The 27,308-nt window shown below is 42.6% G+C and overlaps 1 protein-coding gene across 2 annotated transcripts in view; it reads left to right on the forward strand.

Annotated features, from left to right (window-relative positions):
- The window catches only part of SEMA5A (semaphorin 5A), a 440,583-nt gene that overhangs the window by 81,630 nt on the left and 331,645 nt on the right, over window positions 1–27,308 (forward strand). The window contains exon 2 of one of the 2 annotated variants that reach the window (XM_053657221.1): window positions 23,499–23,593. The exons of the other annotated variant lie outside the window; for it this stretch is intronic. The gene's annotated coding sequence lies outside the window, so the exon portion shown is untranslated. The remainder of the gene's footprint in view (window positions 1–23,498; window positions 23,594–27,308) is intronic. 2 annotated transcript variants of the gene reach the window in all.

Consider the following 27,308-nt stretch of genomic DNA (forward strand, 5'->3'; position numbering starts at 1 on the left):
CAACTATGGTTAATAGCATCTTGTTTTTTTTCCAGGAATATTTTAACAAGGTGGAAACATACCAATCTATGCATATTCTTTATAAGAAATGGGAGCCTAGATATTGGCCTGGCTTCTTCTTTTTTACGTAACTCTTTACCACAAAGGTAGTTCTAGGGCAGCGAGGAGATTTTACCTTGTACTTTTAAATGCCTACATTTTGCAAGTTATCCCCGTTGTATGGATCTAGCACAGTGACTCCACCAGGGGCGATTTCTCTCCCTGGGGGATGTTTGGCAATGTCTAAAGACATTTTTTTTTTTTTTTTCACAAACTGGGTGCTACTGGCATCTAGAGCATACAGACCAGGGAGGCTGCATGTCATCGGGCAGTGCACAGTCCCCAGAACAGAGGTGTGGCCTCAAATGTCAGCACTGCCAACACTGAGAAAAACCTGCTGTCTAGCATCACTCATTCTAAAAGACTTGGATGGAGTCCGCTTTCAGAGTGTAGCTATCAACCAGTAACAACAACATAAAACAAGGTCAGAGAATATACACAGTGGAAACACTTCGGGGGTGAAGGGCACTGGCTTTTCAAACAGAGCTGTTTGTGGAACGTGTTCCCATCTGGGCCCGAGCGCTACATCTGTTGGTTTGCAGCGACTTTGGTGGTCCTAGCATCCACTACCTGGATATTAAATCTGCCTTGTCATTTCCTATCACGCAGCTCCTTTGGAGGAGAGCAAGTTGCTTTGGGACAGAGGAAGGCGCACTGGCAGCGGAGCCCTCGGCGGCTCCGAGCACCTGCAGAACCTATAATTTTGTAGGCAAAATGAGAGCATCCGCTTTTAGCCCCAGAGGGTTTTTTTCTTAATGGTTTATATGCTGGCTGCTTATTTTTGTAGTGGCTCCACTGTGTTTACTTCATGCCCGGATAAAGAATCCTTTCTTTAGAGAATGATTGCAACCGACTAAGTTTAGAAAACAAACAAATGAACTTGCTAGGAAAATCGTGCTTAATTATTAATAATATTGTTCTGACCTCCTGTCTTTTCCCCCAAAGGCTATGACAACTTTTACTATTTAGGTGGCACAAAGCTTGTATGTGGTTTTGTTTGTTTCTGGATTTAAAGCAACTCTTTCAACTGCATTTTTTTCCCTCAGCACTCTTGCTCTCTCCAGCTGTTTCAATGTACTTTTATTTATTGGAAGCCTTGCTGAGCACTTTCTTTTCTTGTTTCAGACCTTGTCTTTCCCAAATAAGATTTTCTTGTTTAACATCAATGAATCCCCGCCACGTGAGTCTTGGTGAGAGCTCAGGTACAAGGCTCATCCTTATTTTTGGAAAACTCACAAACATTTAGTTCAGGCTTGGGGTACAGATACTGCTGGCACCAGAGTGGGGGAAAGGTGGGTGGTTGATTGTTCATAGCAGCCTTCACGCCTTAAGCCAGGACGGGGTATAGCAATGCAACCATTCTAACAAGAGAAATAAAAGAGGAATGCATTTTTAACCTTTATGATGTTGCAGTCCCAGTATCTTTTGGGTGTTAGGTTTCCTGTGAGATTAGGACAGAGCAGAAGTCCCTTGCTTGGCTCATAGAATGGCAAATGCCAAGCATTTGGAGAATGTGTACATGAGTGACGGTGGGTGGGATCATACCAAACTATCGAGGCTGCACCTATCTTTTGGTAAATAAAAAAACAATGGTGGTTGGCCTCTTACTTGGAGATCTGTGAAGGTCTGTACCACCACTGTGCCCCCATGTGGAGTTGTGTAGTGATGTGTCTCTAATTAAACCACTTTCTGGAGGTGCATCTTTCAGGGAAGACGTGATAGGGTGGTATTGCAGGGCTGTTTCTGGGCAGGCATTCATGGCCCCAGATTTGATGCTGCTGTAAACACCAGGTGACTCTGGATGTTTATTTGGAAAAGTATTATTCTCCAGGCCTTTCTCCTGTTGGATCTACTGTTAGCAAAGTATTGCTTTTTGGTTTTCAAGAAAGATCTTGCACTCCCTGGGCCATTAGTACTAAAGGGGCTAAGCTGAGGTTTTGATTTAGCTAGTTGACTTTGAACATTGCCATTTGCTATCAGCTAAGCTAGACCTTTGTCATCACATTTGCTTTGATGATCTTTGGGTCTCCTAGCCTCTAAGACACTGTAAAATTCGTGAGCTTTTTCTGAATGAACCTTGAGAAGAAGGAAACAAAGTCTGAAACAATCACTAGAATTCAGCCTTCTCATCCTCAGCTGAGGTCTTCCTGTTTTGCTGAAATGGTTCCTTACTTGGTTCTTGCATAAGAGCTGGTAATTATGGAATTCCTCATTTCCTTTCAGTGCTGGGAAACCTCTATGTGAGATGCATGGCTGTAGAGGGGAGAAGCCCATGACTAAGAAGATGAGCATTTCCTCAAGGGAGGGAAATTACAGACAGTGACTGTCTGTATTTGGTTTTCTTAGCCATCTTTGGGTTTGGGTCCAAAGAGAAGCCATTGTGCTACTTGCTCAGAAAGGTTTGGAGAGGTCTCAGGTGGCACATAGAAGGAATTATATGCTACCTGTCAGCTTATTCTTTATGAGAATAGCACAATAGATAATAGGTTAACCAACCAAGTTTGTCTTAAAGCAACACATAAGCTAAAATTTCTCAAAACATAATGACACAGGCTTATCAGTTTTTTCAGTAGAGGAATACATGACTTTAATATAGTTTTTATTCATTTTTTATTGCATTGTATATTTTTAGTGACAAGAGAAGAAGAATTTTATGAAGCAAGGAATTCCATAATTTCTAGGAGCTAGGAAATATAAACTTGGAACATTTGGTTCTGTTTCAAATTGATAAACATATCAAAATGAGAAAAACATCTTCCCCCCTTTCCTCCCAGAAGGAAGATGTGATGGAAAATGTTTTGCTTGGAGTAAGCAGAAAATTTTTCAACTTGGATGTCGAACACACTGTATTTTATTGCATTAAGTTTTAGAATCTTTAACAAAGTACAGGTTATATCATGTATTTAAACATACCACTCATGTGAGTTAACTCATAAGCATAATTTTAAAATACCAAGCACTTATTGCCATGGACTGAATTGTGTCCCCTCCCCTCCCATTCATATGTTGAAGCCCTAACTCCGAATGTGCTGGTATTGCAGATGGAGTCTCTGGAAGGTAATTACACTCAGTTGAGTTCATGATGGGATTAGTGCCCATATAAGAGGAGACACCAGGGATCTTTCTACAATATGAAGACAAAGCAAGAAGGTGGCCATTTGCAATTTAGGAAGAGAACTCTCACCAGGAACAGAATCAGCTGATAATGTTGATCTTAGAATTCCAACCTCCATAACTATGAGAAGTAAATTGCTGTTGGTTAAGTCACACAGTTTGTGGTACGTTGTTATGCAAATACAAACTAAGACACTTATGTGGACTGTTTCATGTTTGGGCATCTATTTAATCTCTAGGAGTATTGAATAGGCAGTGAGATATTTGCTTTAATATGAACTTCTATGTTCTATATAAAATATAAAAGTCTACATTTGTAGTTTCATTAACATGTACTCCTGTAAATTCGTTGACAATTGTTCTAACCCATGAGCTGCTAACATAATACTTCAGCAATAGCTTGTTCATGCTTGTTCAGAAAGGCAGATCATTTATACTCTTGGTAACATCAAAATAAAAATTTCCTTGTGCTGCTTTATATGACCAGTTAGAATTTTGAAAATAAACTTTGACAGTATTTGATATATGACACTTTGTAATTGAACTATTCATGGTTAGTAACCAATGATCAAATGTGGATGTTTTGATCTTATTTGTCCTTACTTCTCTTATTTGGTTAATGCTAAGCTTCTTGTGGAATCACCGCAGAACAGTGAATGGAAAGTGAGAATCAGCTATCTGTAATGCTTGATTTTATGTGCTGGTGGAAAATGAATTTATTAAAAATCAGGCATTTTATATATATAGTTTATAAACTATATATTTATATAGCTTATGATAGATAAGTTCAGTTGAATAAACTGTAATATCGACTGATGTTAAATAAAATTAGTGTGTCACAACTTGAGTTTTAATGATCTGTGTCAGTCATCTATTAAGTTAAAAATAGTACAGCACACTGAGGGAGTTCATAACACACACATTTATGATCTCACTGTTTCTCTGGGTCTGGAATCTGGGTTCTTAGTTGGGATCTTTGCCATGCTACAAATCAAGGGCAGTTGGCTGGGGTGGAGGTCTCATTTGAAGACTTGACTGGGGAAGGATCTGTTTCTAGGTTCACTTGGGTTGACAGAATTTAATTTCTTGTGGTTGCAGGACTGAGGGCTTTATTTTCTTGCTGGAAACTTTCTTTGGCTCCTAGGGTCTTCTCATAATTCCCTGTGATGTGGACTTCTCCAGCATGGCTGTTGGCTTTCTCAAAGCCAACCAGTAATAAAGAAACTCCAGCCAAGTGGTGCTGCAATGTAATATAACATAGCCGCTTTAGCACCTGGTTCTGGTCACCTTTGCTGTGTTTTACTGGTAAAAGCAAGTCATAGATCTCATCTCCCCTCAGGGTCAGGGGTCACAACAAGGGCTTGAACATGTGTAGACAGGCATCCTGAGGGGACCCTTCAAGTTCTCTCCCAAGCACGGTCATCGGCGGCTTTCCAGGAGACATTTAATTTTTAAAGAAAGCAGTGTAATTATGAACAAATTTAAAGAATAACACTGTGTATTAGATATTAACCTCATGCAGTATGTGTTGCCTAAAATAAGCGCTATTTATGTAGTTATTGCCATTGATAAAAATCTCTCTGGTGCATACTTTATCTTGTGCAAAGAGATCAAATCAAGGGCCTAGTCTTTAAGACTGCAAGAAAGAGTTTTCATTCCACCTAGCTTTCCTTCTAACTGAAGGTGAGAGTAATCTGTAAGGCTTTAAAGCAGCAATTTTCAAAACAGTGTGCCTGGTGTTCTGGGCCAGGCACACTGCTGAGCAGCAGGAACTTTGAAAACATGCAACCCCTGACTGTTTAGTCAGGACGACTGACCTCTTTTCCCTTAGATTGTCAAATTAAATAATGACAACAGCTGACACAGTAGTGGCTATCTGGTATGAATGTATCAAAATTATACCTATTTTTGTGGTCAGATCTGCAAAAAAAAAATTTCTTGGAGTGCCAGAGAATTTTAGTAAATAGCTTGTATGTGCCATGAGATGAAAAGGGTTGAAAATCGCCGATTTAAAGAATGTCACTATCGATAGGCAGATTGTAAAATGTGTACACCTGTGGGACTTCCTGCCTGAGCTTCTCAGCTTCTTATACCTTCCTGTTAGTATTGAACCCCCCAAATATGGATGCTCACACATGTTCCATGGAGTTGACACTGTCACCACAGCAAGTCAGGCTTCCTGTGATGTCATGCACAGCAGACTTGTCCATAAACATGGAGACCCAGCCCTCTTCAGAGGCTTTACCCTTGAACCCTGGAGCTTCAGCTGCTGGACACGTCACATGGCCCGGAGCAATTTACAGCTGCCTCCGTTGTTTGATGGACGACCTGAACATTCGCTGCCTAATTTTACGTGCTGGACCACATGTGGATGGGTGCTTGCTGCCCAGATCTCATTAACAGGTTTATCATTGATCTGCTTACACAATGTAACAGATAAACATTTGAGGAAAGTGCCTTGTTGGTAAATGCTTGTCTTAGTTTTGGGCAGTTACTTTAGGTTTAAACTTTCTCTGCATTATCCTGAAGCATTGAGAAAGACTGCAAGATGGGTCAGATCAATTTTTAGAAGGTATCAGGCTTGAAGATTTGGAACAAAACTGTTATCACTAGGAAACAAAATAGGACCTGTTTGTTATCAGCTCTTTGGAACTTTATATTTTGTAATACATCACTGCTTTTCCCTATTCTCAAATAAAAGCAGAAATGCTGATTTTTTTTTACAGAGAATGTTTTCTTTTCCTTTGTAATTTACATCAAAAACTTGTCCTATGACCCTTTTTAAACATGTGGTCCTTGTATGCTACAGAGGGCATCAGAGTGACGTTTTTTTAAGTTTTTTTTCCTTTTTCTGGAAAGGTAACTAGGAAGAAAAAAAGTGTCATGGTAGGTTTGCAGTTGCAAAGTACAAGGGAAGAAAACAAATTCCCACACGAGTAGATGTCAAGACCAGAGACAGGCATCAAAGAAAATGATCTGATGCATTAACTTCATTTTATAGATTAAGCCACGAGGCCCAGAAAGGTGAGGTTGTGGACACGGGGTTGTCAAATAGAACACTGTTTGTTGTCCTGATAGTCATGTTGAGAAGCTCGGTGTGTGTGGTTTTGAAAGCTCATAACTTGCCTGTATAACCTGGTGGCTGATACTATCCTGCTTTCGTAGCAGAGGAAACTCAAGGAATTTTTAACACAAAACAACACACGGCCTTGCTACACGCACGGGTAGGAAGGAGTGACAGGTTTTTGAACTCAGTCGCAATGCCATTTCCGGGGGGAGCCTCTGTAGATCTTGTCTTAAAGAAGAGGGATTGCGCTGCAGATTTGGTCTGGCACCACCACTACGAGTGGATGACATGTTCTCCTGTTTTCCACTCACTTGGGAAGTTCTCGGCCACAATTTGTATTTTTAGGAATTAAACTTGGACACAGCAGGGTTTTAACACAAGCAGGGAAACCAATTATTTCACAACAGCTCTGAAATAGGTACGTAGTTGGTCTAATTTGCTGGGATTGACTTGGAAATTCGAGGGGATGGCGTTATTAAGACTCTAGAAACTTTCAGTGTCCTGCAGGATTCAAGGCATATTCAGGGCTAAGGAAGTTTTCATGCGGAGATAAAAGGCTGGTTTACTCCGTTTGTAGAACAGTCTGAGCAGGGGGCTTCTGAGGATTTCTCTGATCCCATTCTCTTTCCGAGGCCGGCCTCTCTGTTGTCATTTAAACACCTCATTGAAAGGCAGTTTCCAAATGGTTTTGAAAATGCTGCCTGGTGAGGTCCAGTGCTTCTTGAAGTTCCTCCAGTGCTGGGTTTCCCCCTTGCTTTGAATCCCAATGTTTATTTTTAAAAGTTTCGTGGTTCGACCTTTTTGCTTTTGTTATTGCAGCTGGACTGACTTAGATCTCCCTCCTCTGCTCCAGCCCTTTTGTGGTTTGGGGTACGGTTCTGCCGGTTCTGCCGCATTAGGACTGGGCTGAAAGGGACGGGAGGCCAGCACCGCAGATGCATCTGCTTTTTGTTAGTTTCCAAAGCCACAGGTGTCCCTCATTTACTCTGTCTGTTCACCAGAATGTTCCTCTTTTCTCTCGGTCCTCTCACCTCTCTGTGTTCTCCTTGAATTCCCTTGGAAGTTCGGGTTTTGAATTTTCTCCTTTTGTTATGTTTTGTTCTCTGCTTCCAATTACTCTTCCTCTTCCCCAGCCCAGTCCTGATTCTCACCTGCACTCAGAGCCTGACAGTCTGAGTGCAGAGGCAATTATTTGCAGCCAGTTGCAGAAGAGAAAGGAGGCAATGGTGGGACCAAGACATATTTCTCTCCTTGGCTGGGGTGGGGTAGAGGGGGCGGGATGGAGGGGCACAGAGCAGCTCTTTGTCAAGCGGTGGAGCCAGGAACCCCCTCACTGCTGAAAGATGAAGGTGGTGAGTGGAAATTCTGCAGGGAACCCAGAAAGATCTACTTTAATTAGAATGTATGCGCCGATAGAAGTACTGGAGCTGCGGGGGTATTGGGACAAAGAGCTGGCCCCTGCTGGGGTTGGCAGGCAGAGTCTGACGTGCTCCCGGAGCACCTTCTCAGAGCTGCCCTCCGAGTCTTCTGACCACCTCCTCCCCTCAGCTCTGTGTGCGTTTGAATCTTTCCAGATGACGTGTCCCCTGCTGACCCACCCTTCCTTCCCAGAAGGGTCTTCTGTAAGTTGTAGTCAAGTATCAATCATTTCTCTACTGTTCAGTTTAAATTTTTAGTGGTTAAGCCTTCCTTTCAAGTTGCCACCAGATCTCTTTAAAGTGCTCAGGTGACTTATATACACATGTCCTTATTTTAGCGTCTAGCATTCTGAGAGATCAGGGACTTTTTAGAGCTAGGTTTAGCTGGAAAGCCAGATGGAATAGTCATTTATTTCTTTTAATTCTCACAATTTCTTATTACAGGATTGCTTGATCCCAGTTTGAAGCCCTTTTCCTGTTCTGGCCCATTCCTGTTGGCGCACCGCCTCTCAGTCTTGACGCTTTTTCTAGAAATAACTGACTGTGTGCTAACTAACCAGGAAACTCCAGGAGAGGTGCGGCTAGTTTGCCGTAATCATAACCTCCAGGTATAGGCAAGAGAAATCCCTGTCTGATGCTGGCGGGGGGGGGGAAATTCTGGTGCCTGACTCATGTCCATAATGCTTGAACTTGATTTAGTGCTCTTAGGGATTCTTGTGATTTTCTTTGTGAATACATTAATAGAGCCTACCAACTTATCTTTTTGTAATCTTGATAGAAACTTCTCTTCTTGAACTTGGAAAAGAGTGCATTGCTTTATCTTATGTTTTCTTAGCCTGAGGATGCATGAACTATTTCTGTTTTTTTCCCTCACTTTCTATGGATAGCTCACAGCATAGAGGTGGAGATGGAGAAAGAAGCTCATTTTTTTATTATAGAAGAAGGAACGTAGTTTGAAAGGAAGCCAATTCCATTCTAAAAGGTAGTAGTTATAGTTCTTAAGATTATAATCAAAGGGGAGTAGCTGCTGGAGACAAGAGCTGTGAGGCCACCAGGAAGCCAGAAAGTGAAAGCCTTGGCCCTTTGTATTCCATGGCATTTGTAGATTGCTTGTTTTGTTTTTGAATGTTCAGGATCTCCATGTACTAAAAGTGACTCGATTAGATTATAAGACTCTACTTGACTAGGAAAAAAAAAAACAGTACTCACTGTTCTGTACCAGGTTAACTTCTCCTCTTTATATGCTGGGTAGCGAGAAAACACTTTCCTATTCAATGCATGACAGATGAGACTGTGTCAAAGGGGCCATGTGTGATGTGTGTGGGTATTTGGAAGTTCAAGTTAATAGCTTGGGTTGTCAAGAATATATTATCTCAAGTGTAATGAGACCCAATCAACTCTTTAGACTGTAATCGTCCCTTAAATAGAGGGAGTGGGAATCATTATCAGATGCAGAAGACGGGGGTCTGGTTCACATTACGTAATGAGAGCTCTGCAGAGTCCTGCCAGCTAAAGTCAGAGCCTGTATTCGGCCAGTGACCTTGCCTCTGGCTCGTCATCCCTGATGCCCACTAATTGTTTGGATTTCTGTTTCTGAGGGGTCTAATTTTCACCATAGGATGACTTCAGAAAGGTCTCTCCCCATGGTGTGGTTCGTGCCAGACAGCCAGGCACCAGGAGCCCTGCAGTCTGTAGCTAGCACTGGGAGTTGTGCGCCGGGCTGGAGCGAGGGCCAGTATTTTGTGTTTCAGGAGTGATCTGGGAGCTTGTGCCTTTCGAGTTTCTATTGCCTGACTCCCAGTCTCCCTCCATCTAGGTGGTTACTCCTCTGAGTGGTATGCACAGCATTCACACAGCCTTGCAGCCCACCCACCTTCATGTCAGACAGCTTTGGGTGTTCCTGTGCAGCGCTGGGGACTCTGTTCTGGTATTTTATCTGTGACTCATGTCTTCCCGTGTTTACAGTGCACCCTCATCATTCATGGTACTTAGGCTTTCTCTGGATAGTCACGGCCAACTCTGCATTAGCTAATACTTGAACCATTGCTCCTAGGGCACATGGCGGGTCAAGCTGCGGGGAGCCTCTGGCCACAACGTCTTAATCAACCCCTTGATAAAGAATCTCGTTCTGTGTGTCTTTCTGTTTGAAGACATCTTCTTTAATAATGTGTGGTTGATTCATTAGCTTGGAACTCACAGCCAACAGCACATTTGGGGTTACAAATAAATTTTAGCAAATAGGTGGGTTCACAAATATGGAATTTGTGAATAACGAGGACCGACTGTATTTTCTTTTGCTTTTGTGAATATCAGGTACCACATGAAAGAGTAGTGTCTGGAGTTATTCGATCCCCTTTGTACTCTGAATCCAGTCAGTGCAAAGTAGATGTTTAAACTTGTTCTTGGAGGTCGCACATCATGGGTGGGAGACACCACAGGATCTGAATCAGCTTTCAGGGCAGGCCTTCTCCCCAGGTGATGAATTAGATCCCTTTGGAATCCTTCCTGCTTGTCCTGCTGATGGCATCATTGAACGTGGACTTCAGTGCTTCTGCATTGACCTGGAGGAGAAGAGTGTTTGTGGCACTTTTGTAATAAATAGCACCTTGAATAGCAAGCTGGTGAAGAAACGACACACCTTTATGCAGCAAGATGAGAATAGCAACAGCTGTTTTACGATATAGCACTGTACCTCTGATTTCTCCTTTACAATTTTGTTTAGGGAGAGTGTGGCTGTGAGCTAAAAGAAAGTTTTGTTTGGTTTGGGGTAAGGAATGTGGCCTGACTTGTGGGCTCCCACCTCAACCTCTTTTAACATGGCTGAGAAACTTCCCTCTGAAAAACAGTGCCAGCCCCTGTGCCCTGGTGGGCACGCTCTGGGGTGGGGTTGGAATAATCTGGAGGGGGGGATGCATGTGTGTGGATTGCCAAGTGCAATGCATGCTTGCTGAGATTGACAGCAGTGTCCCTCACTCTGCTGCCCCTGTCTAGGATTCCTGTGCAGCGGCTTGCTCTGGGAAGCCCGTGGCTCCTTGACAACCGTATGTCTGCCAAAGCAAACCGGGATTAAGTAGAAAGGGGGCTCCCTCTGGTGATTTCAGTCAGAATAAAGATGTATTCCAAGCAGTGACAGTTTCTAGAGTGAATGTCCTTGAGGGAGGGAGGCACATGTCATTGTAACTTCTCCACCCTTTCTTTCTTTAAAGGTCTGTCCCAGTGTCAGGAGCCCCAGGAACTCGCATGCTGAGCTGCAGGGCTGACCAGTGGACATGAAGCTAGTGGAGAAGGGGGAAGGAAGGGGATGAGGGAGAGTCTGTTTCTACGGACAGTTTACCATTTGACACCAGATAGACTAGATGTAGGGCTAAAACCATTCAATTATTCAGGTTCCCATCATGATTATTGATTTGTGTACTTCTGAAGGTTCAGATAGAACCATCATTGTACTTGGTGTTCACACCTTGTCAGGAAGTGCCTTGTCTGAGAGGAGACCTGGTTCCCATCCTTGGCTGAGAGAAGAGGATGGGGAAGTTGACATCCCCAAGGTTTACTACACAGGGAGATCATGAAACCTGGGCCATTTCTGACCTCCCTTCCATGTATTGGGAAGACGGTCATCAATTTGCATCTTTTTAGCTTCTGCTGTAAGACACCTTTGTGCTGTAGAATATGAAAAATAGGAGAGACCCAATTTGAAGGGCATAAGTAGTTTATGAAAGAATATGCCTGTAAACCTCGGATCATGGTATCAAACTGCGTTATGGTGCTTTACCGTAGGAGTCCTTGAGGAAAGCAGCTGCCACCCAAATTTCAGGTCACTTCTCTGATGTATAGCTCTTCTATAGTATTTAGGGACACAACTTGAGAAACTGTCAGAAAATAACGAATAGCTATATCCCTTCTTCCCAGTGCGATTCCAGGCCTGGGAAGAAGTGAACGGCCAGCAGCACGGGAATTTTTGTTCCGTATATAATAATAAAGGACCTCATCACCTCCCCCACTGTGCTGTCAGCCCTGCACTTGAACGAGGGGTTTTGCTGATGGTTGGATTTCACCGGAGTTCGCAGGCCTGCTGCAGTGATAGGACCGTTCCTAATGAGACGACAGTTTCTCTGACGGGATGTGTGAGGAGGCAGAGACAGATGTGACAGCGGCACTCCGCCGAGCTGCTGCGTGTCTGCTGTCGGAGAGAAGGGGCGTGGTGAGGAGCTGAGTGTGACAGGAGCATCCTAAGTTAACACTTTTGTCGGGTCTGTGTCCTGTCCTCGTTCGAGTTCATTTTCTGTGACCTTGCTTTGTTTTGAACTCTAGAGTTATACAGGCCTTTCCTAAGGCTCTGGATTTAATTATTAGGCTTACTGCTCTCAGGGCGCAACATCATCATTTCTCTAGGCCTGAAAAGTGGTTGATGAAAATAAGTGTGAACTAACCAGGTAAAAAAATAAACTAATTATGTTGAGATTAAAATGCACGTTTTTTGGAGTCAACCATAAAATGCCTCCGAGAATATAATGACTTTCTGGTGCCAAATTACCCAAAATGCTTCTAAGTTTTTAATCTGGTAAGCCTCATCCTAATGTTATGTTCATTTTGGCCGGGGCACATACATGTTGTCTAAAGCCACACATGAAATAGGAAACAGGACTGTGACAAAGGAGCTCCTTTAAACTGGTCTTCGCTCTGCACTGAAGGGGCATAGGAGTGAGTAGGGAGGGATACTCATGAGCAGGCAGCCAGCCCAGGGTCAAGTGCTCTCAGGATGTGAAGATGCCTGAAACCCAGGATTAAAGAGAGAACAGAAGCCTGGGAAGCAAAACTGTAGTTTCGTTTTAACTGATGGGTGTAGAATTGCTACATGAGGAACATTGCAGGTCAAGGGAACATCATCAGTTCAGACATTGGGGACCTGATATCTATGAAAAACGGGTCAACTGAGGGAGTTATTAGTGCAGACATGAGATTTACAAAGATAATGTTTATATTTCTAAAGAGTAAGTCTTTTCCTGACCAGTCACTGTTGGCCGTCAGGTTGGCCTCATTCTCCTGTCTTGACTTGGTTCACGAGAGCAGCCGTCTGTCTGCAGGGACATCTGTGAGTATGTAGGGAGGTTCTGGATTGGGCAGGGGCAGTGCATGCAGCTTTCCCAGAAGGGCCGTAGAGGGATCCTTGTATCTGCCAATTGGCTTAATAAACAAGAACAGGGGAGACTTTGCTATGTTTGCCTAGGTGAGTCTGCAATCAGTTTGGATTTCTCAAGAGTTTGAAGAGATGTTTAAAAAGAGGGGAGGGGGGCAAACCTGTCTGATTAGCATGAGCAAGCTTCTAAGACCTGAAAACCTTCTAAAGAGATTTGGAAAGATAATTTTATTTTGAGCAAAGACGAGATCAAGGCAAGCCTAGAGCCTTAGGCCAAGAGTGTGAGATTTTCTCTCCTCAGGACCTTCTCTCCAGCACAGCACAGCTGGCAACCACCAGCTCCTTGCTGGGCACCTGCCCAGGGCCTGGCCCACTCTAGACCTGCAGGAGGGCGGGGCAGCATCTATTTCTACCAGGTGTAGTTTGCTTTATTTTTCTGGATGATTTTGACTAATGTTAGATTAAACAATGTGACCTTGAATTGGAAGAGTCTCTCTAGAAGCTGACTTTTGGGTTGTGCGCCAGACTGTTTACATTTATGCAAACCCTGAAATCAAATGAAGGAAACCTCATCCAATGTCCTTCTTGAACATGCTGATTTACTTGGTTGGGCCTTGGGGACTCACAGTTTAATATGACTTGATTACTGCTCTTGACAGGGAAGGCCAGCAAATTCACAAAAGAGAAATCCGGAAGGTGGGCCTCTGTGTCCTGGTCACAAAGGAGAGGTGACTGTATCACGGGGGGACACCAGGGCCACTCTGGATTTCAGAGGCTAGCAGGAATGTAGCAATGGTCTTAGGATAAACCACTTGGGTGATGATGTCAATAAAATAAAGGGCAAGAAGCACAAAGTTCTGGATTCAGAGTCATGAATAAACTTCATACGTACCTCAAGGAGGGAATTACTGTCTTAGTAGCTTATAAAATTAAAGCAAAACCCCCCACAATACCCTTGGTCAGTTTAATGCTGTTCATCCAACAAAGTGGAGGTTTGTTTTCCTGAAAGTTTTTGGAAAGAGCACACACTCAACCCCACTGTTGGGAGTGGGGGGCAGACACTTGTTTGTGGGTTCACCATGTCCAGACATCATCCTGTGCACTTTCGCTGTTACATTTGCTGGCAGATCGTGTCCTTGGAAATAAGTGAAGCATCATTTTGTAAAACGTGGTACGTTTCAAAATGGTCTTGTTTACTTTCAGTTCGAAGGCATGGGGTTTTATTGAATGTGGTGGCAAGAGATGAACTGTGGCTCCTTTAATAATTGGTGAGCTCGGAAATTTCCTGAGATGATCCAGCACTCCTCTCCCAGGTGTGATGTTTGAGGTGCACGGTGTCCCTCCTCAAGGACCACAGAGTGAGAGGTGCAGGTAGTGTTCGGCTGCTGGGCTGAAATTTTGAAGGGTATGTGTAGTAAAGAAAATGAAAAAAGGACCTTTGGCTCTTAAAAAGGAGAGATCCTTTCCCCAGCAGGTTTGTATGAGAACACGCCCAGCCTTCTGGTTCCATTTAGTGAGTCGGATTTGATCAGATGTCTCCCTGATGGAGGCTGCGGGATAGGCAGACCGGCTTCATGACTAATCCAAGGCAGCTGCCAGGGTTGTTTTTAAACATTAGGGAAGCTGTGCTGGCTCTTCGTGGGGAGGACGTGTCAGTACAGTCTGTGCTGAAATGGGTGACATGACTCATTGCCAAATGTAAAAAAAAAAAAAAGGAATCTTTTTATTCCCCTACGCATGTAAACACTCAAAACACAGCAGCGAGTATAGGAAGGTAATACACCATCTGGTTCAATGCGTAGTAGCCTATTTCTTATTTTTATCACTAATTTATATTGAGAGGATGATAAATAGAACAGAATTAGGTTTCTGGTTATGCCACACAGTCAGTGCTAAGGCTTCTGTAGTCTCGGAAGCATGAAACAAGTACTTAGGGGGAAGGGCTCCCTCACTCACACACCGAAACGCAGAGATGGGATGTGTCCTCTCTCTTCAGGCCTCGGTGACCACCTCTGACGATGGAAGACCCAACAGGTCACTGGGACTGAGTCAGCAGGATTTAACAGTCGTTTACTTTTTATGTCTTCAGTGAGACAAATGTTCTGAAAGGACTTTAGAGTATTTGCTGGGTTTAAGCCAAAAAACAAAACTATAGCTTGACTTCTAAGTCCAACTCAATTTGCTTGGTCCAGATCACTGTACACCATGTCAACCAGCTGCATTAGCATCCAGGCACGTAAAATAAATTAAGTCATGGAAAACTGGGACTGACACAGCCCCCTGTGCACGCTGGATTGGCTGTGTTTGCACTAATCTGATTGCCCTTAACAAGTTGAAGGAAAACATCTTTTCATTTCTCTATATTGAGCTGGAGAGAGCATCCTTTGTAGCTAGAAACTTCTAAAGAAATCTATCTGTTCTTTTAGGAAAATATTTTTCTGAGTGATTTAACCCGTTGTGAATTCACTAACAATTCATCATGAATTTCACCCTTAGCCATCTTTCCCAGGGTCAATAAGCCCCCTTTCTGTTCCCTGCTCTTGCAGCAGACCTTTGTCCTAGTTCAGCTTTATTCTGGGGACGTGTTGGTGTTGGTTGTGGGTCTCATATGTGGCCTGTGTTTCCTCCTTCCTGTGCAGTGACCAAAGGGTTGATACACAGACACATCCTTCCTGTTCACTTTTAAAAAAGTTAAGGAGTGATGGTAGTTACATAATGATTTTAGAGTTAAATCTTAATCTTAGAATCTTGAATTTAGAGTTAAATCTTGACTCTTTTGTGTGGGTAAGCTACTGCTTACAAATTAAATCTTGTTTCATGTGTTGTTCTGAACAAGCAAGAATTGAGAGACCACATTTTTCAAAAAGCCTCAGACAACCTTCTCTTTCCCGGTATTGAGAATGTCGTCTGCAAAGGATGGATCAATTTAGCTGTCAGAATGAAAGCTGAGGGCCCAATTGTCCATGCAAATTGACCGCGTGTGCAAGTGCTTCAAAATTGCCTGCATGAAGAGCAATCTTGCCCTTTGAAATCTGGGCACATGGTGGCAGAAATAAGAATGTAGTCACTCTTCACAGACCCTTGTGTCCCCAGAGAGCTGATTTTAGAAATTGCTCATTTTGAGCAGTTGATGGTTTTTTGGCAACTTGTTTGCTTTTTTAATAAGTAATTTTTGCCCTCTTTCTTTCCTTCTGCTCCGATGTCTCTTAGCAGTTCAGAACACATCTTGTCTGATGAGGGAGCACAGGGCTGAGAAGTATTTTACCCAGCTTTATTCCAGTTAATAGATCGGTTCCAGGGTCAGCAATTCTAGCCTGCTTTCTATACTCAACAAAGGGTGATCTACACAGAGGCCGAATAGAAAACAATCGGGTTTCTTTCTTTCTCAGTGTTGTTAGGATTAGTCAGCACTTAGAGAAGTAAAACCCCCAGGTTCTGCCTTTCTTTTCTGCAGGTCTCAGTTGCTCTTCATAGTTCTAAGGCATCACATTTCACAGTGACAACTAACTGATGGAGAGAAGGGCCTTGGGTGGGTCTCGGCGTCCAGGCTCCAAGTGGGAAGCGCATCTTACATCCTGGTGCATCTTCCTCTTGGATACAGCTTTCAGAGGTGCCTGCTTTTCTGTCAAGGAGGGCAGGATTTGCCTCTGCTGGTCTCAGAGCCCAAAGATTGCATCATTCAGTGACCCAAATGTGAGACTTTGTGTTCCCATGTGAGGACACACTGTCCATGAAACCTCAGCCATCCCTGAGGCTGGTCTCCATGTGTTACTACTTGGGGCCTGAGATGGCCTGAGATTCAAAGAGGGAAACTGTGACATGTGGTACTTGTTCTTTTTAAATATACAGGAGATAATTATCAAAGAGATTCTTTATTAAATGATCTTGACCAATATGTGGCATGATTGTACAGAAAATAATTAGTGGGTTACTAATCGTTTTTAATTTAGGGGAAAGGTATTCCAAAGGGTGAATTCACTGAGGACAGAGCCCTTCCATGTAACCATGGGACTATGCCGTACATCCTGTATTCAACTGGAACAGGAGGACGTGTCTTATGGGCATATACACTGATACGGAAACTAAGGAGAAATGTTTATTTATTTTCTGCAACACTTACAGCTCTCAAGAACTGATTTCTAAATGTCTCCCCACCCCATATATTTGTTTCGTCACACATTTTTTTGTGTGTAAGATTGCTAACTTTCTAAAGCCACAACTATTTGCACTGTTTCCTTATGGAAACATTACTTAACATAGATGCTGTTTTGGCATGGAATCCGCAGGCTAGCCAGCGCAGGCCAACCTAGGGCTAAAGGAATGCCTGCCAAACAGAAACCACCCTAAGAGTGGGCCCATGACATCACATCCCCTTCTAACCCTGCTCAGCATTTATGCATGGTAATGTCAAACAGTGTTCAAAGTTTAGATGGGGCTATTGAACAAATCAACAGACCTATATTTAAAAAATAAAAATAAAAATGGCTTCAAATTTGAATCCTGACCTGCCTTGAGCGTAACGTGGTCAGAAATCTTATGTTCGTGGTGATCCAAATGCCCCTGCTGTGTGGGCCAGCCTCTGACCCTCAGCAGCATCCACTGGAGCAGAGGGACCGGTGGCTGCTGGGATGGCACTTACAGGGCTGACCTTTTCCATGCACTTTCTTCATCAACCTCAAGCTTTTCTTATTCCCATTGTTGTCTTCAGTGCTGGCATTTTTGCTCAGGAACGTGGGGGCAGCTAGGAGCAGAGGCTCCCTCTCCTGCTTGCCTGGAGCCCAGCTTTTATGTCCTTAAATGTTTGCACCTTTCCAGAGTACCCACCTCTCTCTTCAGTGGCTCCTCCCCCCTTTTCTCATGCACCCTTCCTTCCCTTCCCTTGGTGCCCTCTGCTCTCTATCACTTTTACCTTGCTATCTTACTCTGTTCCTCTAGTCATCACTTCCTTTTCTTGAATGGCTGGGGGTTTCTGATAACCCCCCAGCCCACAGTGGCCACCCTTTCTTTCAGACAGCCTCTTTATTTAACCTGAAGGTCCACTATGACATCTTCAAGCACCATTTAGTGAGGCACAGATATTTGGAGGGAATGACAGAAGCAGTCGGAGGTGACAGTGCTGGGAGAGCAAAGGTAGGGATTGTGCAAGCAAGGGGAACCATATGCACAGAGAGTGAACAGATTGCCTCCCCCCGCACACCTCTGGGATGGATTCTGTAGACAGTTCCTGCTGACTGAACCAGGGGCATTGGACCAATGAGCAAATGACAGTAATATCCTGCACGTATTTTGTAGTTTGATTCTTAGTGAGAAAATTCTGATTCTCATAGCTTATGGTATTAAGTTCAAAGACATTTATTTCTCATACAGTACAGGCTCAGTTTCTTGACTGTTTCTATACAACTAATGTCTTACAAACTAGGCTGTGATTTATAGTCTTTTTTAGAAAAGTATTTTTTTAAAGATTTTTTTATTTATCTTTAGAGAGGAAGGAGAGAGGGAGAGAAACATCAATGTATGGTTGCCTCTAGTGCATCCCCTGCAGGGAACTGGCCTGCAGGGAACCTGCCTGCAACCCAGGCATGTGCCCTGACTGGGAATCGAACCTCGATCCTCTGGTTCACAGGCCTGTGCTCAATCCACTGAGCTACACCAGCCAGGTAGAAAAGTATTTTAGAATCTAAAGTTCTCTTGGGGCGTTTCATGCCCCAGTTTCTCCCCTCCCCGCCTGTCCTCTGCAGAGCTGCCGTATGGATTCTCCTAAACTCCACTCTTGCCTTGGCTTTCCACTGAGCCGTCAGTGACTCCTTCTCTTGGGCGAAGTCTCATCTTTTTTTCTTGCTAGTGTTCTCCAGTGATTTGCTTTGTCGTAAAGCAGTTCCTTCCAGCCTTTCTCACACTTGGCCATGGCTAGCTGCAGTGTGTATCAGGGGCCACCTTGCTGGTCCACACAATCCTGATGCTGGCCCTCCCTGCCCCTCAGCCTCCCGCTTGGAACCCATTGTCTTTGCTTCCTTATCTTCCTCCACAAACTTGAGCATGAGACCAGCTGTCCATCTATGGTTCCTGCTGCACTCGGGTGCTGACTTTGCACTGTAGCAAAGTTGCTTTGCTTCTCCTGCCCCAGTTCAGTCCTCACTCCTATCTCAGGTGGCTCCAAGATTGGTTTTCTGTGAATTCACCTGCCCTAGGGGTGGGACCAGATGTTCATGCTGCAACTCAGCATGGCTGTGGCTACCATGGCTCTTCCTTTCATCCAAGGATTCTCAGGGTTTCTTGTCTGTCTGATCTACCATTTGCTCCACCTGTAATGCACCCCAGTAAAATAATCTTCACCAACTCCTAATATCCTCAAAGCCCAGATCACATTTCTCTTTGTCCAGAAAGCTTCCCCTGATCTTCCACCCGGAAGTAACCTCCCTTTCCTCAACTTCATAGCTTTACTGAACTGTATAGCACACAAATCAGACAGTGCCTGGTGTGAGCTACTAAGGACATAGTTGGTCCTTGCTTTGTCTTTCACCCGCTTACCTTGGCCATGGGGTGTGCTGTGTATGGCGGTTCACTGACCTCTTAACTAATGACGACATGTCTCTCAAACTCTACAGTCACTGGTAAAATTCTTGGAAGCTGGGAAACCCTAGTCCAACAGCTCATACTTTTCTTAAATCTGCCCTGGTGGGGCTTCTTTCCATTCCTTCACTAGGTGTCTTTATGGTGCCAGGTGGTCTCATCCATTTTAATTTTATTTCTTCTGATTTTACTGTCATTGGTTTCTGAATTGAGCTAGTGAGACTGGCCTGAAATTATTATTTGTCTCATGTATCTGTAGGATAATGGCCACCAGTCAGCTGACCTTTGATCTCCAGAGAATGTTTAAATCCACATTTTTTCCTCATTCTGAGTAGAATGGGCTGGGGGAAGGTTGCATGTTCTAGCAAAAAGGCATGCGTTGAGGATCACTTCGTAAGTTGTAACTGATTTAAAAATTTTATTCATGCAGTTCAGTTTAGGGAAAATTTTAAGAGCCTGTGAAGGTGGCTATTGGGTAATTCTGGGAATGGTTTATCATTTGTAAATTGCAACACCTTGCAGGCAGCTAGTTCTGCAAAAGTGTATTTCTGGGGTGGGCTTTGGGGGGCAAGGCTCTGATTGAGGATTATGACATAAAGGACTTTCTATTAAAGATGACACTAAGCTAAAAGAGAAAAGAATAAGAATAATATGGGATTGAGTCCAGCGGAGACATTTACATGTTAATAAAACACATGCAGCTTCTTATGTAATGGGTAGTTAAATATCCAGCTTAAAATATTTCACCCTCTAGTCTGAGGCCAGCCTCTGGAGCTTTGTCCTTTTTATACCTAGTCCATTTTCCAGCAGATGTAGCAGTGATTTATGGTTTATACATCAGCTAATGTATGACCTCACTGGGGAGGATGGGTTAGTTCAGCCTTCAGACTTGACAGGGTCATCGTCTGTGGCTTTCATTTAGCTCCCATTCAAGGCCACTGCTTTGTTGCTGCGATTTCTGCTCATGTGTGTGAGTGTTGTACTGAGTGATGGATATGCCTCTAGAGGCTGGAACTCCTACCTGGACAGGGGTGGGCCTTAGGGAGCAGAACATCCTGATGCTGTTCACTGGCCTTCTTGCTCCAGGGTGGTAAAATTTTTTTTTTATTGTTGATATAAACACCAGTATAGTAAAACCTTCCAGGGCGTATTATTTGCCCAAATCCTGCTGGCGGAACTGAGCTTTGGTTTAGACATCAGATTCTAGACCCTGTTGTGTTGTCCCCTTGTCCCATGAGCCATGAGAATCCTGTGCTTGGCGTATGGTCACTTGAACGTTGCCTTTTCACAAGGAAGAGGCCTAGATTCAGCAGGGATGTTCTCTTCCTATAATATTTGTTGTCTGGTTGCATCAACGATTCTGAATTCTCAAGGCGTCCTTTTGGCCTCCATCTGCTTTGCCGTTTAAGAGGTTGGCCACCCTCTGCAGGCCTCACTCTTGGATGTCCCCGTGAAGGGGCCTCATCAGCGAGCAGATGACCTCACTGGGGGAGGAGAGGAAAACTCAGCCTCCAGACCTAATTATCAGCCCTGTGTTTAATTTGATTCTGACACATGGGAGCCGATAGAAATCTCTAGGTATTCATGGCAGCAACCAGTGGATCCGTCCAACTTTACTACGTAAACTTTGATTAAGGTACAAACACATACAAGGACATTTTAGTGCTAATTATAAAACAGATTTTAGGGCTCCAGAGAGAAGGTTGAATTATTTAAACATGCTGTTTAATGAAGAAGTCCCAACTAACATATTTGTTGCCACACCCATAGGAGTTATTATTGGTGCTGTAACAAAGAATTGGCCGCTCCTAGGAATTTTTCCTGGGCTGAGGATGCCTCCTTACCTTGGGGAGAGCTCTCTTATCCTCTTTTGGCCTCAAGGATTTGCATCTGTGCCTTCTCCTTTCCAAAGGATGATGTCACGAACTTTCAAAGACTCTGTCGGGACCACACCAGTATCCAGGACGCCCTGTGTGTCAGTGCACCTGGGCTGTGGGTGCCTTCTTGGGCAATTCTGAATGCTTTGCTTTGGATAATCTCCTTGCCTCCCATGAACTCTCCAAAGGCACCTCCAGGAGACAGCAGCCACTCGGAGAGACAATGTTACCTAGCTGCTGCCCTCCAACCTCTGAACTGGGGGACTTCAAAATTACTCTTTAGCAGAGACAAAACTTTAAAAAATTCCAGATGCTGTAATTTACTTTATTTTCAGCAGGCAGATGGCTTTTAGATAATTACTGAAGGAGACGGTGTGGGAATTATCGTGTAGAGGAATCGCCAGAATGTTCCAGAATGTTCTGGGAAGTTCTCCTTTTCTTGTCATCATTCTCAGCTGCTGCCTGTGTGTTGAATAAGCAACATCAGTGTGTTTCAGGTTTATGGCAGCTGGAAGCTACAAACTCTGGAGAGTAGAAAGAAACTGTGAAGAAGGACAACAGAGAAAGCGTGATCCCTGAAGTGCAGTATTTGAAGTCACAGGCGTCTTTAACAATGGACGCATTTCCTTTATTAATAAGAAATGGAGAGAGTTTCATTTCTTGGAACACGTGGCTCTAGGGAGGCTGGTGTTTTGTGGTAGACATTGTATCACACAACACCCTCAAGTTTTCAGTGTTTTCACATGTTAAGTTGCGTGAAGAGATTGGATATCTTGCTTTGGTTTTAGTAAAGTGAATTGTGGGGGCGACTTCTTTCTCGAGGTCCCCCTGGTGCCACGGACACACGTGAGTGAGTAAATATGGCCGAGACAAGATGATATCTGTTTGGGGATGAAGGCGTGGGCTATGGCCAGTTTCTCTGGGGAGAAAGAGGCCAGCAGTGGCCAGTTTCTCCGAGGAGAAAAAGGCCCCAAGTGCCTTTCTCCATAGCATTTTATTGGGTTGTAATACACAGGAATACAGGGCGGCAAGGATCAAACAGTAGATAACATTTCAAAGAGGTCTCAGGGTTTCAGTCTGAGTGAATGTATGTCAGGAAGTTGCAGAAACTTTGGGAGACATACTCATTTCCTCTTGGACCTTTATCATATGAATGAAAGCACTCTTAGCAGAGCAGATTTCACATGTTTATCAGCAAGTCTTTGTGGTGCCAGATTTTTCCCCAGGGCACGCTCTGGCCAGGCAAGGAGCTGTACCTCTCCCCAACAGGTATTCAGGCTTAAGGGGGTTAGAGCCAGGAAGAGCTTCTCCCAGAGAAACATGGGGACTTGGGCTTTGTCAAAGGTGGGGGGGGGCGGGGGGGATGGGGGTGAGAGTCCATTGCTCCCTGTTTGTCATAGTCCCCCCTCCCAGTCCTTCCATGAAGGCCTCCCAGGTGATCCAGTCTGGCTTAGGTTGCCCCCCGCTGTGAGGGGTCTTACCTGTCATTGTCTTCTGACCAAGCTCTGGGGGCAGGGAGAGGAACTGAGGCAGCGTTTGCTACCAGAGACAGGCTTTGTCTCCTGTGGCTGGCACTCCAGAGGTCGTCTCTTGCCCTTAGCTACAAGGGGTAGAGATACAATTCCTAAAACTAGGCAGAGCGGTCTACAACAGTGAATCATTTTTATGGTTTATAATTTATTTCTATAAAGTTTCACATTGTGCAACAAATAAATGAACATGTAAATAAAAATACCGACTCAAATTTTGGGTATTAGTTTATTCTACAACTTCTGCCTTTAATCTTCTTTTTTTAAAATGTATTAATTATGATATTGTATTCCAAAAAAAGGCACAAAAAAGCCATCATAAAATGGTTAAATTCCCACAACCCATCTGACTTTGATGTTCAAATTGCTTAAAGTAATTAAATGGATTTGAAATGATGGTTCTTTTCATTGTTTTATGTTGTTTCCTGGGATTTGTTTTCTTATGTTAACAGTATTCAAATTTTTATTTTTCCTTTTTCTGAAGAGAGAAGTTTATTGGTTCACAGATGGTAGGTAATTAAGGCAGGACTGTCCTGTCATTTTTAAGCCATCCTGTGTTACTGTAGTCTGAGTGTTACATTTCTAAAGCAGCTTAATATGCACTAATGGAACTTTCTAGAATTGATAAGCAATGACTACAACATCTTTTAAACTGGGTAAATAGGATGATTTTTTCCTTTCTTGCAGTGTCAGTGTGTGAGAGTTGGGCTTGAGTGTGCAGACGGCTGTGGACTTTTAGTGTGATACATGATTGAAGAAACACTCCACGCTCTTCCTCCTCGGTAAGTCAGGCATCTGAGTGGGAAGTGAAGGATTCAACAGTGGTGTACGTTCAGATACTGTGGTTGCTGATGAGCTTCACTTACCTCTGCTGTTGAAATGGCAGTGAATGGGCAAGCTTTCAGAAAGACAAATCTTAATGGCAAGACTCTTGTGGGCTAACCCCCACTCAGGAAACCCAGAGCCTTGACAGGGTGCCATTGACACAGTGGCCTCCGGCCCACGGTGTACTTGTCCGCATGGTTTCAGTTTTATTTTGCACCCCATGCATACTGCTACCTACACGTGTTAGGACAAACATGCAGTTATTTTAGGCTATCTGACAGTTACGTTGCATGCAAGTGCTCTGGTATGAAATCTCCCTCTTTTATTACAAGCAAAAGCAGATGTTTACAACACTCAAGGTTGAACAGGTCGACATACTTAAATCATGGGATAACATGGGACACCCTTTGCCGCATGCATCAAATAAGGTGATTTAACTTTTTTACAAAAAGTGTACTCTGACACCTTAAGGCCCATTTGATTCTACAGGTTTTTATCTAGAAAGATGGGCGAAGAAAAACCAATTAATTGGTGTTTCTTTAAGGAGTTTAAGCAGGGAACTACTCTGTTCATTCATTCATAGAAATAAATAATTGTAGCAAGCCCATGAGCCTGATGCAGCAGAACTTTTGGAGACAATGCCTTTTTCAAGAGCCACTGGTACCTATGTACAGCACTTGCTCTATGAGTAATGGAAATGAGTTCTTCACTTTAATGGTAATAATATAAAAAATAAAATTATGATTATAAAAGTAATGAAAAGCTATGTATGGTACCTTATTAACTGGAAAGAAGAAATTGCAGAATAATATTTTTAATATAATCCTATTCATCTTAAAAATATACGTACATAAACATATACTCTCTACCCACAAATCATATGTATTATAAAGTCTACCAGAATATGTATCAATGTTCCAAATTATAAATAAATTAACTCTACAATTGAGGATAGAGGCATTTAATGATCCTTATCTTCACTATCTAAAATTTTCAATTTTGAAGTGTGGAATCTGAAAGAATGAAAAAAATAGAATCAAATAGTGAACAGTGAATGCTCATTATAGAAAACACAGGGTGGAGCAAAAGTAGGTTTACAGTAGTGAGTATGTAAAGTAGACTTTATTATTGTATTACAAGTTATTAATTATATTATTTTCCATATGAACAACTATAAACCTACTTTCGCCTCACCCTGAGTGTGAAAGAAGCGCAAAATTCACCTTTAATCCTTCCACCAAAGAAAATTGCTGTTGGCATTTAATGTAGTTTTTTTTATAGTATATTAAAAAAAAAGATTAGCAATTTACAGGGTTGAATTAATTCTAACAAAATTTTCTTACTGCTTTCACATTTGTTATAACATATACTTGTATATTATACATGATAATAGATCATGTTGTTGAAAGTTATTAGTGGCCCTCATTTATGCATCATACTATTCTATCATGTAAAGGCACTATAATGTGAGTCCCTGCTTTTATTCTGCTGGACATAGGAATTGTTTCTAGTTGACAAAAAACAGCAGACAGCGTTGACATGGTCACAACAAGCATGCGCGTCTCATACCTGATTCCAGTCCGGCCTTCCAGCTTTTCATGGGTGTCACTGTCTCCCACCTTGTGAACAGCAGAAGTTTGGTGAGTGCAGCAGATGTGTCATCAGCAATAGCAGCTGCCACTGGAAAGCTTTCTTTAGTTGGAGGTTAGTTCACTGCATTAGAATAGCCGTAGTTGATTTACTATTTCAAAACCAAGGAGTTTTAGTAAGACTGCTCATCAGCTTTGGGAAGTGTTGCAGATACTTATACTTCAACAACATTATGCCAGAGAATTTGCTTTACTAGAACTTCACCCAGTATCATCATTAATTATCTTGTCGATTTGTTGGTATTCCTTTCCCTTTATATGTGCTATTGTTTACTCATTATGTTATTTGGTTGATTTATGTGATTATTAGCCATTGCTTGGAGAAAGTAATTGTGTGTGTGTGTATATGTGTGTGTGTGTGTGTGTGAGAGAGAGAGAGGAGAGAACACACATGTGTGAGGGAATTGTTTGTTTTTGTTTTATACTTGCTGAGCTGTTGAGATTCAGAATTTTTATTACAGATTTTAAGACTTTAAGAATATTAATTTTCTGTTGTATTTTTTCCTCCACTTCATTTGCTTATAAACTTTACCCTTTTCAATTTAAAGAAGTTTAGTGTAGTATTGCCAAATGTTTAATAATTATTTCAGCCACTGCTTAGAAAAATAATACATTTCTTCTTTACTTTCTACTCATTAAATGTACTCATTACATATACTCAATTTTTAATTCAGAAAACGGTTCAGTTATATGAGAATACATATTGACTTTTGTGCTTTTCCTCACAGCTTTTTTCTGCCTGTGTGCTTTCTCACTGACAAAAATTGATCCTCAATTTTAATTTAATGAGAATATTCAGATGATTAAAATCTTTGTATGAATGAAAGATCTCAGTTGCACATTGCTTCATTCTACGGAGACCAAATTTACAGTGGACAACTGAAACTTTTAAATTTATTTCTCTTTTGGTTAGGAAAAGAGAAAGGTTAATTTCTACATTTTGAGATGTGCTACACCCATTCCTATATTTTTAACAACCATCTTCAATATATTTTACTTAATAGTACTTAACCCATTATGTTGAATATTAATAAATCGTTATCACAGTTCTTTTCCTCTCACTTTATCCTTGTACCTGGCATTTGGTGATTATATTTAATGTGACCTGGTGTGTCTGAAAGACAAGGCAATGCTGGTTAAATCGCGTGATGTATCAGTTGATGTCCTCACCTGCTGAGGTTAGCACACTCACCTAAAATATTCGTTATGATGTTTCTGCAATAGTGGTTTCACAGTTCATAAATTCCAAAGATTAGAGAATTAGCTAACTGCTCTTTCTCAGTCGGAGGTTCACCTGGGTTTGGACAAATTGAGCCACAACTCGGTTATCCATGTATACTTTTTTTGGTGTTCTAGATTTCTTGGCTGTAGAATAAGGAAAGTGAGAGGACATCTTTTGAGTCAGGGAATAGGCAACAAGAAACCAGACTGAGTTTCTGGAGACAGAAACTACATGTGAAGAAAATCTGCTTACTGACTTGTTGGCATCTTAGTGGCTGACACCGTGCTGATAGGAATTTCATTTTGTGATATTTGCTGTTCATTTTTATGCATATTATTGGTACGAGTATATCACTTGCTCAAACATGCTGCGTGGTTGTATTGTGGGGTAAAGATTTAGCCTGTCATTCTTCATCATGTCAGAAATACTAAAGCTGTGGACTCTACCCCTTATTCCTGCCCTGTTTGTTGGCCAGTCAGCCTGATGGAAAACCTCCGTGAAAAGATCTGGAAAGGCCTATGCAGACCTGATCTCTTGTGACACGTGCATTTCACTTCTCGTGGGTCAAGTTCACTGACAGGAGGGTTGTCTGCTCCCATTATCCACATTAGGATGCACTGGAATTTCCATACTGGAAGGTTTCCCAAAACCTTGCTCTCATTCCATCTGTTTTCTTCTGTATGGGATTTTGACCTTTTCTTTTCTTTTTTCCACTTGTTTTAGTGAGTGTCTGCAAAGAATGTTATTGTGTTGAAGGTTGCTGGCCTTATGAATACTATAAATATTTGTAACTCACAGATG

This window comes from Artibeus jamaicensis, unplaced genomic scaffold (assembly GCF_021234435.1).
Source record: "Artibeus jamaicensis isolate MK-2021 breed Jamaican fruit bat unplaced genomic scaffold, CSHL_Jam_final scaffold_369, whole genome shotgun sequence".
Lineage (NCBI taxonomy): Eukaryota > Metazoa > Chordata > Mammalia > Chiroptera > Phyllostomidae > Artibeus > Artibeus jamaicensis.